Genomic DNA, 13,509 nt, shown 5'->3' on the forward strand with positions numbered 1-13,509 from the left:
TGTAGGTTATTCTTATTTTTAAATAACACTGTAACGAACATCATTATGCACAAAGATTTTCTCTTTTGATGTTGTTATGGTGAATTAGTGATTTTCAAATATAGAACAATTTTTTTCAAAGATTTTATTTATTTATTCATGAGAGACAGAGAGAGAGAGAGGCAGAGGGAGAAGCAGGCTCCATGCAGGGAGCCTGACGCGGGACTCGATCCCGGGTCTCCAGGATCACGCCCTGGGCCGAAGTCAGGTGCCCAACCACTGAGCCACCCAGGGATCCCTAGAACAATTTTTTTTTTAAAGATTTTATTTTTAAGTAAGCTCTACATACAACGTGGGGTTCAAACTCCCAACCCTGAGATCAAATCACATGCTGTACACTGAGTCAGCCAGACACCTCGTAACCATTTTTCTATTCCTGTTTTGTTATAGGGGACGTATTTTTGATACGCCAATAGATTCTATTAATATTTTTAATCTTTTAAAATAGTAATATATTTATGTACAATTTGTGTTGTTTTTTAAAGATAACTTCTCAGAAATGGAATTACTGTCAGATTTTTCAGTTACTACATAATCTTGATATTTTTAGGATACATTTCTAAGCCACTCTATCATGATTGGCAAAGTCACAGGTGGAGAGATTTTCCAGAGCCAGTTTATAATCCTTGTTTTATCCAGCACTTTGGTTGGTGTGAGGTGTTCTACTTAACTGAGGCTTACCTATTAATTTTTTTTATTTATTATTTTTTTTCCTATTAATTTTTTAAATAAACTTTTAATTTTGAAATAATTTTAGATTTACAGAAAAATAACAAAGATAGTACGGAGAATTCCTGCATACCCCTTGATCACTTTTCTTTAATGTTAATTTTTTCTCTATGGTGTATTTGTCTAAATTAGGAAACAAAATGTTGGTACTGTTCTGTTCACTATATTCCAGACTTTGAGTTTCGCCAGTTTTTCTAGCAATTCTCTTTTTCTGTGCCAGGAACCCTTTTGAGTACCACATTATATTAAATACCATTGCCTTTTGAGTCCTCGAACATTTATGTATGTTTATTTTTTATTTTTTAAAAAGAAGACAAGTTTACATGCATTAACCATTGGAGCCTTGAGTTTAAGGATGCAAACTCTAAGCCATTCTGCTGTGGTGTGAATTCAGCCTTGCCCTTTAAGTTTCATTGTCTGGTTACCTGAGGCATCTCAGCTCTTTCTTTTCTTTTCTTTCTTTCTTTCTCTTTCTCTTTTCCCTTCCTTCCTTCCTTCCTTCCTTCCTTCCTTCCTTCCTTCCTTCCTTCCTTCCTTCCTTCCTTTTATTTTTTTATTCATGAAAGAGACATAGGCAGAGGGAGAAGCAGGCTCCATGCAAGGAGACCATTGTGGGACTTGATCCCAGAACCCTGGGATCACGCCCTGAGCCAAAGGCAGATGTTCAACCACTGGGCCACACAGGCATCCCATCTCAGTTTTTTCAATTGTAAAATAAGAACATTAATAACATCATCTTTACTAAATTGTTTGATTAAATGACACAGTGCATATCTATCTCTTCATATAAAGTCTGGGATATAGACCTCACAAAAAATAGTAAGTTTGTTATTATTGCTGTTTACATTACTTTTAGTCAAAAGAACCAACATGCTAGTCTTCAGAAATCCTTGGGAAAAATTGTGTCCATGGGCCTGAGGCATCCCTGACACCACTTTATCCTTTTGATAGGAAGCAGATGGGATTGACAGATTGTGCTGCTCCTATGGAAGGTTTGCCAATGTCCATGTACCCTTTCTACGAAATAGTGTGCCAGCTGTAGGAAGGAGGGGGGGAATTTTGCAGTGTCTGAATATCTGTGGTTGAAATTTTATAATTTCAACTGTGTCTAAAGATTTTTGGTTGAAGTCTCTTTGAGAATTGTTGCTTTTCAGATACTTGTTTTTCTAAAGGGTAGAATGTTTATGAAGCATTTAAAACAGGGCCTGCAACAGAATGAGCACTGTGTAAGTATTTGCTTATTCCTTAGTGCCTAAAATCCGATAAAAGCATTTTATGATTACTTGTTGTAATGAGTCTCTGGAGCAAAAATTAATTGAAATAGTAAGAGGTGAGAGGACCATTAACCCGCTCAGATTAGTCACCTGGTTGTCCCTGAAGGGGCCTGGTTTCTGACCAAACCTCTTTGCAGTCTGCCCCCTCGGGCTGTTGAGACAGCTAAAGCTCCCTACCTTTGGCCTAGGGCTGATAGAAGTGTGAATAGTTTCTGGCATTTGTAATTATGAGGGAATAAAGGAAGAATGAAATTGTTTTGGCAGGGTTTTCTCTACATGTCCTGCAATTTAAATTTTGATACAATCACCAGTATCTGAGTATGGCTATTGAGGAAGAAGTGAAGTGATCTTAATTTTGGGAGAACTTAGATGACATTAAATTAGCTTTTAAAAATTTGGTTATGGAAAATTTCAGACATACATAAAGATAGAAATAATATATATTGAGCCCTCATGTACCTTTCTACTTGAATAGTATTGACATTAAGAGTTTGTTTGTTTGTTTGTTTATTTATTTATTTATTTATTTATTTATTTATTTATTTATTTATGGTAGATACAGAGAGAGAGAGAGGCAGAGACACGGGAGGAGGGAGAAGTAGGCTCCATGCCGGGAGCCCGACGTGGGACTGGATTCCAGGATTGCGCCCTGGGCCAAAGGCAGGCGCTAAACTGCTGAGCCACCCAGGCATTCCCTGAGAGTTTTTGTTTTTGTTTTTGTTTTTTTTTGAAGAATTTATTTATTTAAGAGATTGTGTGAGAGAGAGAAAGCACAAACAAGGGGGAAGGGTAGAAGGAGAAGCAGACTCCCTGCTGAGCAGGGAGCCTGATGCAGAACTCGATCCCAGGACCCTGGGATCATGACCCAAGCCAAAGGCAGACACTTAACTGACAGAGCCACCATGCACACCCAAGAGAGTATTTTTAAATTGTGGTGATCACTTGGGACATCTGGGTGGCTCAGCGGTTGAGTGTCTGCCTTAGGCTCATGTCCTGACCCCAGTTCTAGGATCAAGTTCGGCATCGGGCTCCCTGCAAGGAGCCTGCTTCTCCCTCTGAATGTGTCTCTGTGTCTCATGAATAAATAAATAAAATCTTAAAAAAAAAAGTTGTGGTGATCCCTCATAATATTATCCAATCTAATAGCAACCTTTTTTTTTAAGATTTACTTAGAGAGGGAGAAGAGAGCAGGAGTGGGAGGGGCAGAGGGAGAGGGAGAATCCTCAAGCAGATTGAGTGCTGAGGATGGAACCTGATGTGGGACCCAATCTCACAACCCAGAGTTCAAGACGGGAGACAAAATCAAGAGTCAGACACTTAACTGATAGAGCCACCCAGGTGCCCTAGTAGCAACCATTTTAAGTTTTGTTTATTTTATATGTACAGATTTTACATTATTAAACAAGAGAACAAATACTTTTACTTTTCTGTTTATTTTATTTTTTTGTAAGTAGTCTCAATGATAATTATCTTAGTGGGGAATCATAATTTCTATTTTATATTCCTCAATTCTTTCACCTTCTGTATTTGCTCTTTCCATAGTCTATTCTGATTTTAGCTTGGAAAGGGCACTGACATTTTTATGTTGCAGTTTACACCAAGATGATGATTCATCTTGGTTTCCATATATTTATAAATAGTTGAAACCTTCAAATATAGAGGTGCCTTTTTAAAAAAATCCCTTGTGTGTGTAGGGGTGGGTGGGAGTGCATTTAAACTGAAGTTTCCAGTTTTTTTTAACTTGATGACATCCTTTCTTTTAGTATCTCTAATAATTAACACAATCTTTTAAAAAATGTCTTAATGTTAATTACACACTTTTCTTCCATCCATTGATTCTAGATCTGCCCTCTGGAACCAAGTGTCAAGTCTTTTCCTCTTTTGCAAGGATTCACCACCAGCCCTGTTAGTACTTAGTACCTACTCTCTAGTCTAAGCAATATCAGCTACTTCAAATGTTCTTCATATGTTCTTCAACTGTCTTTTGAGCTATTCTCATTTTTCTCCTTAGGACATACTTGTATTTTGTCAGGGTCCCTCGTAAAACATGGCTCTTAGTGAATGCAGTGCTTTATGTATTTGGCAAGTCAGTATTGAACCTTATGTTAATCTACACTGTTGTGTTCATATTTCCTAGGTTTAATGAGCTTGAGTTGTGAACTGTGGCTTAGCCATTTTAGTTGCAGGACACCTCCCATAACTGAGCATCCTCCGGCACTGCTTCATTTGGTGCTCACTTGCCCATTCATTCATTCCACAAATATTTGATGGGGTGCTTTTAGTCATTTTGACAGTGAATAAGACCGTTTCTCCACTTCTGGAACTTACATTCTTGTTGGGATAAAAAGATAAAGAATTTAATAAAAAACAATTTCAGCAACTATGAGTAAAGTAAAACCGTAAAATGAGCCATGATGGTGTTTGGAGAATACTTTAGATTTTGTGGTCGGGGAGGGTCTCTCTGAGTGGACATATGGGCTTAGATCTAAATGTCAAAAAGGAGTTAGCCATGCTGCTGGGGGTGTAGAGTTAAGGGTGATTCCAAGAAGAGAAAACAGTAAAAACAAAAGTCCAGAGATGGGGAACAAGTGTGACGTAGTGAGGGTATAGAAAAGGCCACTGTGGCTAGTGAGCAGTAAGTGATGATGGAAGAGTTACAGGAAATAAGGCCAGAGATCTAAACAGGGGTCAGATCGTAGAGTGCTGTACTGAGGTTGGGTTTTCTTCTAAGTTCGTGGGAGTCAGGAGTGACATGATTTCATTACATTTAAGAAAGATCACCCTAGAGAGTGAATTATAGGGGGGCAAAAGTGGAACCACTAATTAAGAGGTTATTGTAGTAGTCCAGGCAAAGGATGATGATGACTTTAGCTTGGCTGGTACAACTACAGATGGGGAGATATGGGCTAATTTGGGCTATATTTGGAGATAGAATTGATAGGATTTGTTAATGATTCAAAATTGTGCGAGAGAAAGCAGAATCAAGGCTCTGACCTATAGATATTTTTGTTCCTGTGAAGAAACAGATTTGTTGCAACTCAGGACAAACCTGGTGTACTTTTAATATCGCCGCCTGTGTTGTATTTTGGTGGTGATTAAGAGCATGGACTCTGGACAGACAGCCTGGGATGTAATTTGGACAACCTAGGTTCCTTACCTTGGACATATTACTCAGCCATTCTGTGACTCAGTGCCCTCCTCCATAAAATAAGGACTGTAATGTCTACCTCATAAGGTTGTTGCAAAGAATAAATGAATTGAATGATATAGATGAAGTTAATATAAAGGTCAGTACCTGGTCATGTTATAGAGCCTATATAAAAGTGAGCTTTTATTATTTTAGCGGTTTTGCAAGGGTATTTTTAAGAGTACATAACGTTAGCCATATGCTAAGTGTATACACTAATCCCTATAAAGGATCCAATTCTACTCTTTAATTGTATCTTTGTATTTTTTGTTTTCCCTCAAGGGTATGATCTGTAAATTTCTTGCTTTCTGCCATTATGAAAATTTGGAAAAATTATTATTTTTTAAAATTTTTTTTTAAGATTTATTTATTCATGAGAGGCAGAGAGAGAGAGAGAGAGGCAGAGACGCAGGCAGAGGGAGAAGCAGGCTCCATGCTGAGAACCTGACGTGCGACTTGATCCCAGGTCTCCAGGATCACACACACCCTGGGCCTAAGGCAGTGCTAAACCGCTGTGCCACCTGGGCTGCCCTGGAAAAATTATTTTGTGTTTTCCTGTAGCCCTATGTTGCAAGCTAAAATCTGCATTAATAATGCATTTGTTTCAAATACTTTTAGGATATGCTTATACTGTAGTCTTAGACCAAAGAAATGTCTTCAAAGAGTTACCAGAAATACTGGATTTTTGCTAAGATGCCTTATAGTATAGCTTTTTTTTTTTTTTAAGATTTTATTTATTTATTCATGAGAGATGGGGGCGAGGCAGAAATACAGGCAGAGGGAGAAGCAGGCTCCATGCAGGGAGCCTGATGTGGGACTTGATCCCGGGACTCCAGGATCATGCCCTGGGCCAAAGGCAGGCACTAAACCGCTGAGCCACCCAGGGATCCCCAGTATAGCTTTTATATTCATGGTGTCTGATGAAGTATATGTTAATTTTATATCTATAAAATTATAAAATGTTCTATGAGAATTTTGTTTTCATCTGGTCTCTTACAGAAGCGCAGTTCGTTTAGGTAGAGTTTGATACTTGTACTTACAAGTAGCAGCACTAAATATTTACTCTTGTTCTAAAGTCTTTCAAGAAAAGGATTTTTCCCTTAGTTACCATGGTATATGCATTTCTCTATGAATTTATGATATACTTTACCATAGCTTGATGTTATCTTCTAGACACTGTTACACCTCAGTTTTCATCATGCATTGAGTGTAGAATTTATGCTTTTTTATTTATGTTCTTTTTAATAGTAGGACTCACCAATGAGTTTACTTCTCCAAGGAAATGATGTAATGAACAGGATATATCTGCTGGGTCTTAATGGCTCACTCTGTCAGTGTAGGTGATTGTTTCCGATTTGTTTGCAGAGAAAAAAAACCTTTGGGTATCAGTATATTGATATTTCTAATGGTTTAGATTATTATGAATTAGAGCTTTTGATTGCTAAAAAAGATTCGCTGTAAAGAAATTTTCCTTGTTGAAATAACATTTATTTAATGGCATTAAATTCATGTCATTTAATTTTATTACATTTATATATTTTAAAATGGAAAGGGTACAACATAGTATATAACAGTGTCTCTTTCACTCCTGTCTTCCGACTGCTTGATTTCTCTTCTCTTCTGCATGGTTTCCAGTTCTGTGTACACTTTCAGGAAATGAATGAATACACACATGTGCATGTGTGTATATTTCTTTTAAAAGAATTGTAGGACATTTTTTTCAACATACTTTATCATTCAGTGTGTATCATGATTCATCCTATGATCGATATCCAAATGAATGATACTAAGATTGTTTCATGTATTTTATTTTTGCTTCCAGTGCTACGGTGAATAGTCAGTTTTGTACATGTAGGAATAAACTTGTAGGTAAATTTTTAGAATTTGGTTGAAGAGTATGTGCAACTGTAATTTCTGATCAATTTTTTAAAATTGCCATCCACTGAGGTTGTAGCAATTTATCGGTACCAGCAATGTAAATATGTTTCTGCACGATCTTGTCAAGAGAATGATGATGATCAAATCTTTGGTCTTTGACAATCTGATACATGAAAAACATTATCTCAGTATAGTCTTATTTTAGTTTCTCTTATGAATGTGAGGTTGCGCTTAGTTTAAGATCCATTTGTGGAGTGGTTTTGTTCCATTTTTCAATCAGTGTTGGTCATTTTCTTACTGATTTATGGGACTTTAAAAAATTAAATTGACATACAGTGTTACTAGTTTCAGGTGCCTAACACCTGAATTCAACAGTTGATTAATTCAACAGTTCTATTACTCAATGCTCACCACAATAAGTATAGTCACTATCTGTGACCATACAACATAATATTACAATATTACTGTATTCCGTATGCTGTACTTTAAAGTCCATGCCTTATTTATTTTATAACTGGAAGTTTGTACCTATAATCCTCTTTATGGGTTTTGGCCATCCTTCCACCCACCACCCCTCTGGCAACCACCATTTTGTTCTCTGTATTTAAGTCTGCTGTTTTGTATAAATGAAATAACGTGGTGTTTGTCTTTCTCAGATTTATTTCATTTAGTGCCTCTAGGTCTATCCATGTCTTTGCAAATGATAAGATCTCATTCTTTTTTTTTTTTAAGATTTTATTTATTTATTCATGAGAGATACAGAAACAAAGAGACATAGACAGAGGCTCCCCAGAGGGAGCCTGCTGTGAGACTCAATCCCAGGACTCTGGGATCATACTCTGAGCCAAAGGCAGATGCTCAACCACTGAGCCACCTAGGTGTCCCAGATCTCATTCTTTTTTAAGGCTAAGTAATATTCCTGTGTATGTGTGGGGGAGCGGTGTGGACATATATAAACATACCCATCTTCTTTATCCATTCATTTATTGATGGACACTGGGCTGCTTCTGTATCTTGGCTTTTGTGAATAAAGCTGCAATAAATACAGGAGTGCACATACCTTTTCAAATTAGTGATTCATTTTCTTTGGGTATGTACCCAGTAATAGAATTACTGGATCATATCATATTTCTATTTCTGATTTTTTTTGAGCAATATTCATACTGTTTCCCCCAGTGACTGTACTAATTTATATTCCCACAAACAGTGCACAAGGTTTTCCTTTTTTCCACATCCTCACCAACACTTGTCTTTTTTTCTTTTTAAAGAACACCTGCAGTATCATAGTGTATTTATTAATTATTTTAAGGAATTCTTGGGACACGGGTGGCTCAACGGTTGAGCCTCTGCCTTTGGCTCAGGGCGTGATCCTGGGATCCAGGATCGAGTCCTGCATTGGGCTCCCTGTGGGGAGCCTGCTTCTCCCTCTGCCTTTGTCTCTGCCTCTCTCTCTCTGTGTCTCTCATGAATAAGTAAATAAATCCTTAAAAAAATAAAAAATGAGGAATTCTTTATCCCCAACATGGGACTCAAACTCATGATCAAGAGTCACATGTTTTTCCAACTGAGTCAGCCAGGTGCCTTTCTTACCTTTTTGATACTAGTCATTTTAAGTGGTGTGAGGTGATACTGTGATTTTTGATTTGCATTTAACTGATGAGTGGTTTGGAGCATCTTTTCAGTGTCTGCTGGCCATCTTTGGCTGTATGTCTTTGGGAAAATGTCTGTTCAGGTCTTCAGTCCTTTTTTTTTTTTTTTAAGATTTTATTTATTCATGAGAGACAGAGAGAGAGAGAGAGGCAGAGACACAGGCAGAGGGAGAAGCAGGCTCCATAAAGGAAGCCTGACACGGGACTCAATCCCGGGACTCCAGGATCACACCCTGGGCTAAAGGCAGGTGCTAAGCCACTGAGCTACCAAGGGATACCCCTTCAGTCCATTTTTAATTGAAATTTTTTTGGTGTTGAGTTGTAGAGGTTCTCTATGTATTTTGATATTAATCCCTAAAGAGACATTTTTATATATTAGGAAAATTGGCTCATGATATGAAATGCAATTTCTTGTTTCATAGTATGCTATTGTTTTATTCTTTGCTTCTTTAATTTAGTTTTCTTAAATATTTACATAGTTTAAAGAACCAGACAGTTTTGTGTGCTCTTGTTTTTGGATAAGATTCCCCAGAACCAACCATTTCAAACTCTTATAGCTGATTCCTTTGGAACTTTATTTTATTTTATTTTATTTTAATTTTTTTTGGAGTTTATCTTTTTAATCTCTAATGTGTGCTTTTTGATTTTTAAAAAAGATTTATTTATTTATTTGAGAGAGAGAGAAAGTGCAGGGGGTTAGGGGCAGAGGCAGAGAGAGAATCCTAAGTAGGCTCCATGCCCAGCACAGAGCCTGATGTAGGGCTTGATCTCACGATCCATGAGCTCATGACCTGAGTTAAAACCAAGAGTCAGACACTTAACCGATTGAGCCACCCAGGCACCTCTGATTGTTTTTTTTTTTTTTTTTAACCAATTCTAGGAATCCTCTATCCCTTTACTGAAGATGACATCTAGCTCTTTGATTTGATTATCCCAACCGTACACATAGACATACTCCCCCATACTTCAACATTTTTTCAAAAAGGGATCAGTTTTTACTTCCTGCAGTTTCTTGTTTTCTTGGGATTAATACGTTTTGTTCAGTGTTTGATGGTCTGATCACTAACTCAACCTCTAGTTGAGACAAATGGCATTTTGATTCTTCATTTTTTGAATTAAACCTTTTTATCTCTGATAGCTTATAGGCTTTTATACCTATCTTCGGTTTTTGAAATTTTTGACAGTGTACTTTTGTAAATGCCTGTTTCCATCCATTGTGCTTATTGTAGGATGGCCTCTTTCAATTTTGAAATCCATGCCCACCCTTCAGTTTGAAATTTTTCTTATATAAACTATAGAGACACTTCATTTTATTGAGCTTCACAGATATTGTGATCTTTACAAATTGAGGGTTTGTAGTAACCCTACATTAAGCTGGACTCTCAGCACCATTTTTTAATTTTTAATTTTTTTAATTTTTTATTTTTTGACAGCATTTGTTCACTTTGTGTCTCTGTCATATTTGGTAATTCTTGGGGTATCTCAAACTTTCCCACTATTATAATTGTTAACAGTGATCTGTGATCAGTGATTGTGACTCCTTGAGATCTCAGATAATGGTTAGCATTTTTTAGCAATAAAGTATTTTTACTTATTTAAGAGTGAGCATGAGTGGGGAGGGCGAAGGAGGAGCAAAGGGAGAGGGAGACAAGCAGATTCCCTGCTAAGTAGGGAGCTGGATGCTGGGCTCTGTCCCAGGACTCTGGCATCATGACCTGAGCTGAAGGCAGGTGCTTAACCCACTGAGCCACCCAGGTGCCCCAGCAATAAAGTATTTTTAAATTAAGATATACACATTGTTTTTTTTAAGACATTGTAATAGCATACTTAATAGACTTCAGTGTAGTAGAAACATGATTTTTATATGCACTGGGAAACCAGAAAATTAATTTGACTCCCCTTATTACGACACTTGCTTTATTGCAGTGGTCTGGACCAAACCTTTAATATCTCCAAGTTGTGCCTGCATTTCTTCTCTTCATTTTTCTGTATTCTCTTACTCCCATTTATTGGCTCTTGAACCTCCTGGGCTGATCTCGCCATCTTGTGCTGTAATTTCTGAGCATTTTCCTCAACTTTCATCTTCTCAGCTTTCTCTTCTACAATTGTGTTTTCACTTTACAGGAAATCTTGTCGTCCTCTGAATGTTTTATTTTTCCTATTAATAACATCCTGTTATTTCATGGATTCAAAAACTCTCTTACCTTTTTGAAACGAGTTTGCTTGCGTGCTTCCTCCTCTTCTTGTGAATAACTTTTTTTTTGCCCAATCTTTCTAGATTTTTCTTTTCCAAGCTACCCTTTTGTGCTTGTTTTGGCCCCTCTCTCTCATATTAGGGAAATTCTTCTATGTTTGGCCATGGACTGTCTGCTTATATTTTAAGTGGACATTGAGTAGCTGATTGGAAGCCTCGTGCCTGTCTATGGGGTTTGTTGGCTGTGGAATTCACTGTGGGGTGATTTGACTTTTTTTTTTTTTTTTTAATAATTTCCAGTGTCAGTACATAAGATCTTTCCTGTAGAATTAATGAGATTCTAAAGAATATAAGTAAGCCTCTTCTCATCTTTTATTTAGAGGGTATATATTTGATTGCCAGCATTCAGGGTGCTGAATGTCTGAAAAGGGCTAGTATATCAAACAATAAGTATGTAAACTTTTACTGAATTTTATGTTTTAAGGCTAGTTTCCAGCCCTAATCTCTGCTTGGTATTCTTCAGTTCTCTGTTTTTACCTTTTTCAGAAATAAACTTTCATCTCCTTCTGGAGATTCCTTCCTTCATTCAGCTCCGCTGACCTAGAGAGTGGGAATTCTGGGAAGTCCACCTGCTTATTAAGACTTACATTAAGGGATCCCTGGGTGGCTCAGCGGTTTGGCGCCTGCCTTTGGCCCAGGGCGTGATCCTGGAGACCTGGGATCGAATCCCATGTCAGGCTCCTGATGCATGGAGCCTGCTTCTCCCTCTGCCTGTGTCTCTGCCTCTCTCTCTCTCTCTGTGACTATCATAAATAAATAAAAATTAAAAAAAAAACACATTAAAAAAAAAAAAAGACTTACATTCAGTCCTCTTGTCATTGGCCCCAGTTTTGCCTCCACTCAGCAATACACCTCCAGCAGTACTTTAAGGTAGCATGCTGTTCGTTTCCTCAAAATTAGCTTCGTGTTTAACTAAGTCAGAGTCTTGGTTCCACCACTTCCCAGGCTTCACAGCATGTTCATTGTTGTCTCCGCTCTCACTAACTGTATCTTCTTGGATTTAAAAGTCCCTCCTCATAGTCTTATGAGATTTCAGAGAGGTGTTCTCTACCGAAACATTAACTCCCTTCTTAAATCAACAGTCGTTCTTCAAGGCAGACAGTACCCAGAAACATGGAGAAGCATAGACTTTCTTTACCCAGAGTGTAAAACTAAACTTCTCAAAAAGACAACTGTGCCAAATTAGTGACTCCTTCCTTAAAAAAAAAAAAAAAAAAAGTAAACTTCACAAATTGGGTGAATAATGAAGATATAATAACAAGCAAGCTTAGTTCTGCTTAATGGTAAATTTCAGTTAAGAAGACTGCTTTGGTTTGAGTAAAAGGTTGAAATGGAAACTTGGTACTGTATGACATAGGCAAATACACTTGGGATGATGTCAGTGTTACCATTTGATATCAGGCTTGCAGTATAGAGTTGATTGCCTTGTGTGTGACACTCCTTCCAGAAATTCAGAAAGGTGATAAATAACTTTTGGTTGGAGTAGTTTATAAGATTTCATTGGAGAGAACATGCTTGATTTGATTGAGGTTTTGGTTTTTTCCCCCAAATTGGGGAAGAGGATATGATTGTGATCATTTTGGGGAGCCTTGGGCAATAAGCCTACGAAAGTTCTCCAGTGTCAGTACATAAGATTCAGAAAGTGAAAAATCTGGTTAAAATCCTTAATTCATTTACTTTATTTTACTTATATTTATCCGATATTGCAAATGAAACACAAACTTGCCCAATGGTACTAAACTATCTGTTGTGAGCTGTATTTTGATCTTACGATGTCATATAATTTTATATTTGTTGGCAGTAGTTGGTAGTTTACTTACTAGTCAGACTCTGACCACATAGAATTTCAGGACAGGAAGAGATGCTCAGTATTGTTTTGTACAGCTTTTCTTTTTTTTCTCCCTAGGAAAGCAGATATTTGGTAGAGCCAAGAATCAAACCTAGTATTTAGGCATTCTATTCTGTTCTTGTTTCCTTCAGTTCATTGTCTTAAGATTTTATGTTTATTACGTGTGTTTGTATTTTGAGTGCAAATTTAATATGCTTTTATTTATTATCAGAAAATACTAATTCTTGTAGCCCACTGCAGATAATCTTGATTCTTTTGGGACCATTTCATTTAGTCTTTTGAGGTTTAGATATGTATATACTCAAACACGTATTTAGTTTTCTGGATTTTCTGCTGGATGAAGCTTTCCCAGATTATTTGAATAAAATATGGCACTTAGTCATAATAATCAGCTCTAATAGATGCTTTTATAATTCATGTGAGAAAATTTCCATGGCCAAACCTTATAGATCTGGTTCCATGGCCAGAACTTTCATTCTCAGCTCTTTTGCTTAAACTAAAGTATTTCTCCCCTTTGGGAGACTATCCCTTATTACTACTGCTTCTTATTATTACTGACTTAAGGGGGTCAGAGAGCATCAGTGTAACTTTCAAAGCCTTCTCTAGAACATGGGACTAAGACTTTCCCCCCTTAATGTGACATAAAGTAA

The 13,509-nt window shown here is 37.2% G+C and overlaps 1 protein-coding gene across 8 annotated transcripts in view; it reads left to right on the top strand.

Moving 5' to 3' along the window:
• PPM1B (protein phosphatase, Mg2+/Mn2+ dependent 1B) overlaps positions 1-13,509 on the top strand; it is an 88,901-nt gene that overhangs the window by 32,474 nt on the left and 42,918 nt on the right. The window lies entirely within an intron of this gene.

Source organism: Canis aureus, chromosome 11 (assembly GCF_053574225.1).
Source record: "Canis aureus isolate CA01 chromosome 11, VMU_Caureus_v.1.0, whole genome shotgun sequence".
Lineage (NCBI taxonomy): Eukaryota > Metazoa > Chordata > Mammalia > Carnivora > Canidae > Canis > Canis aureus.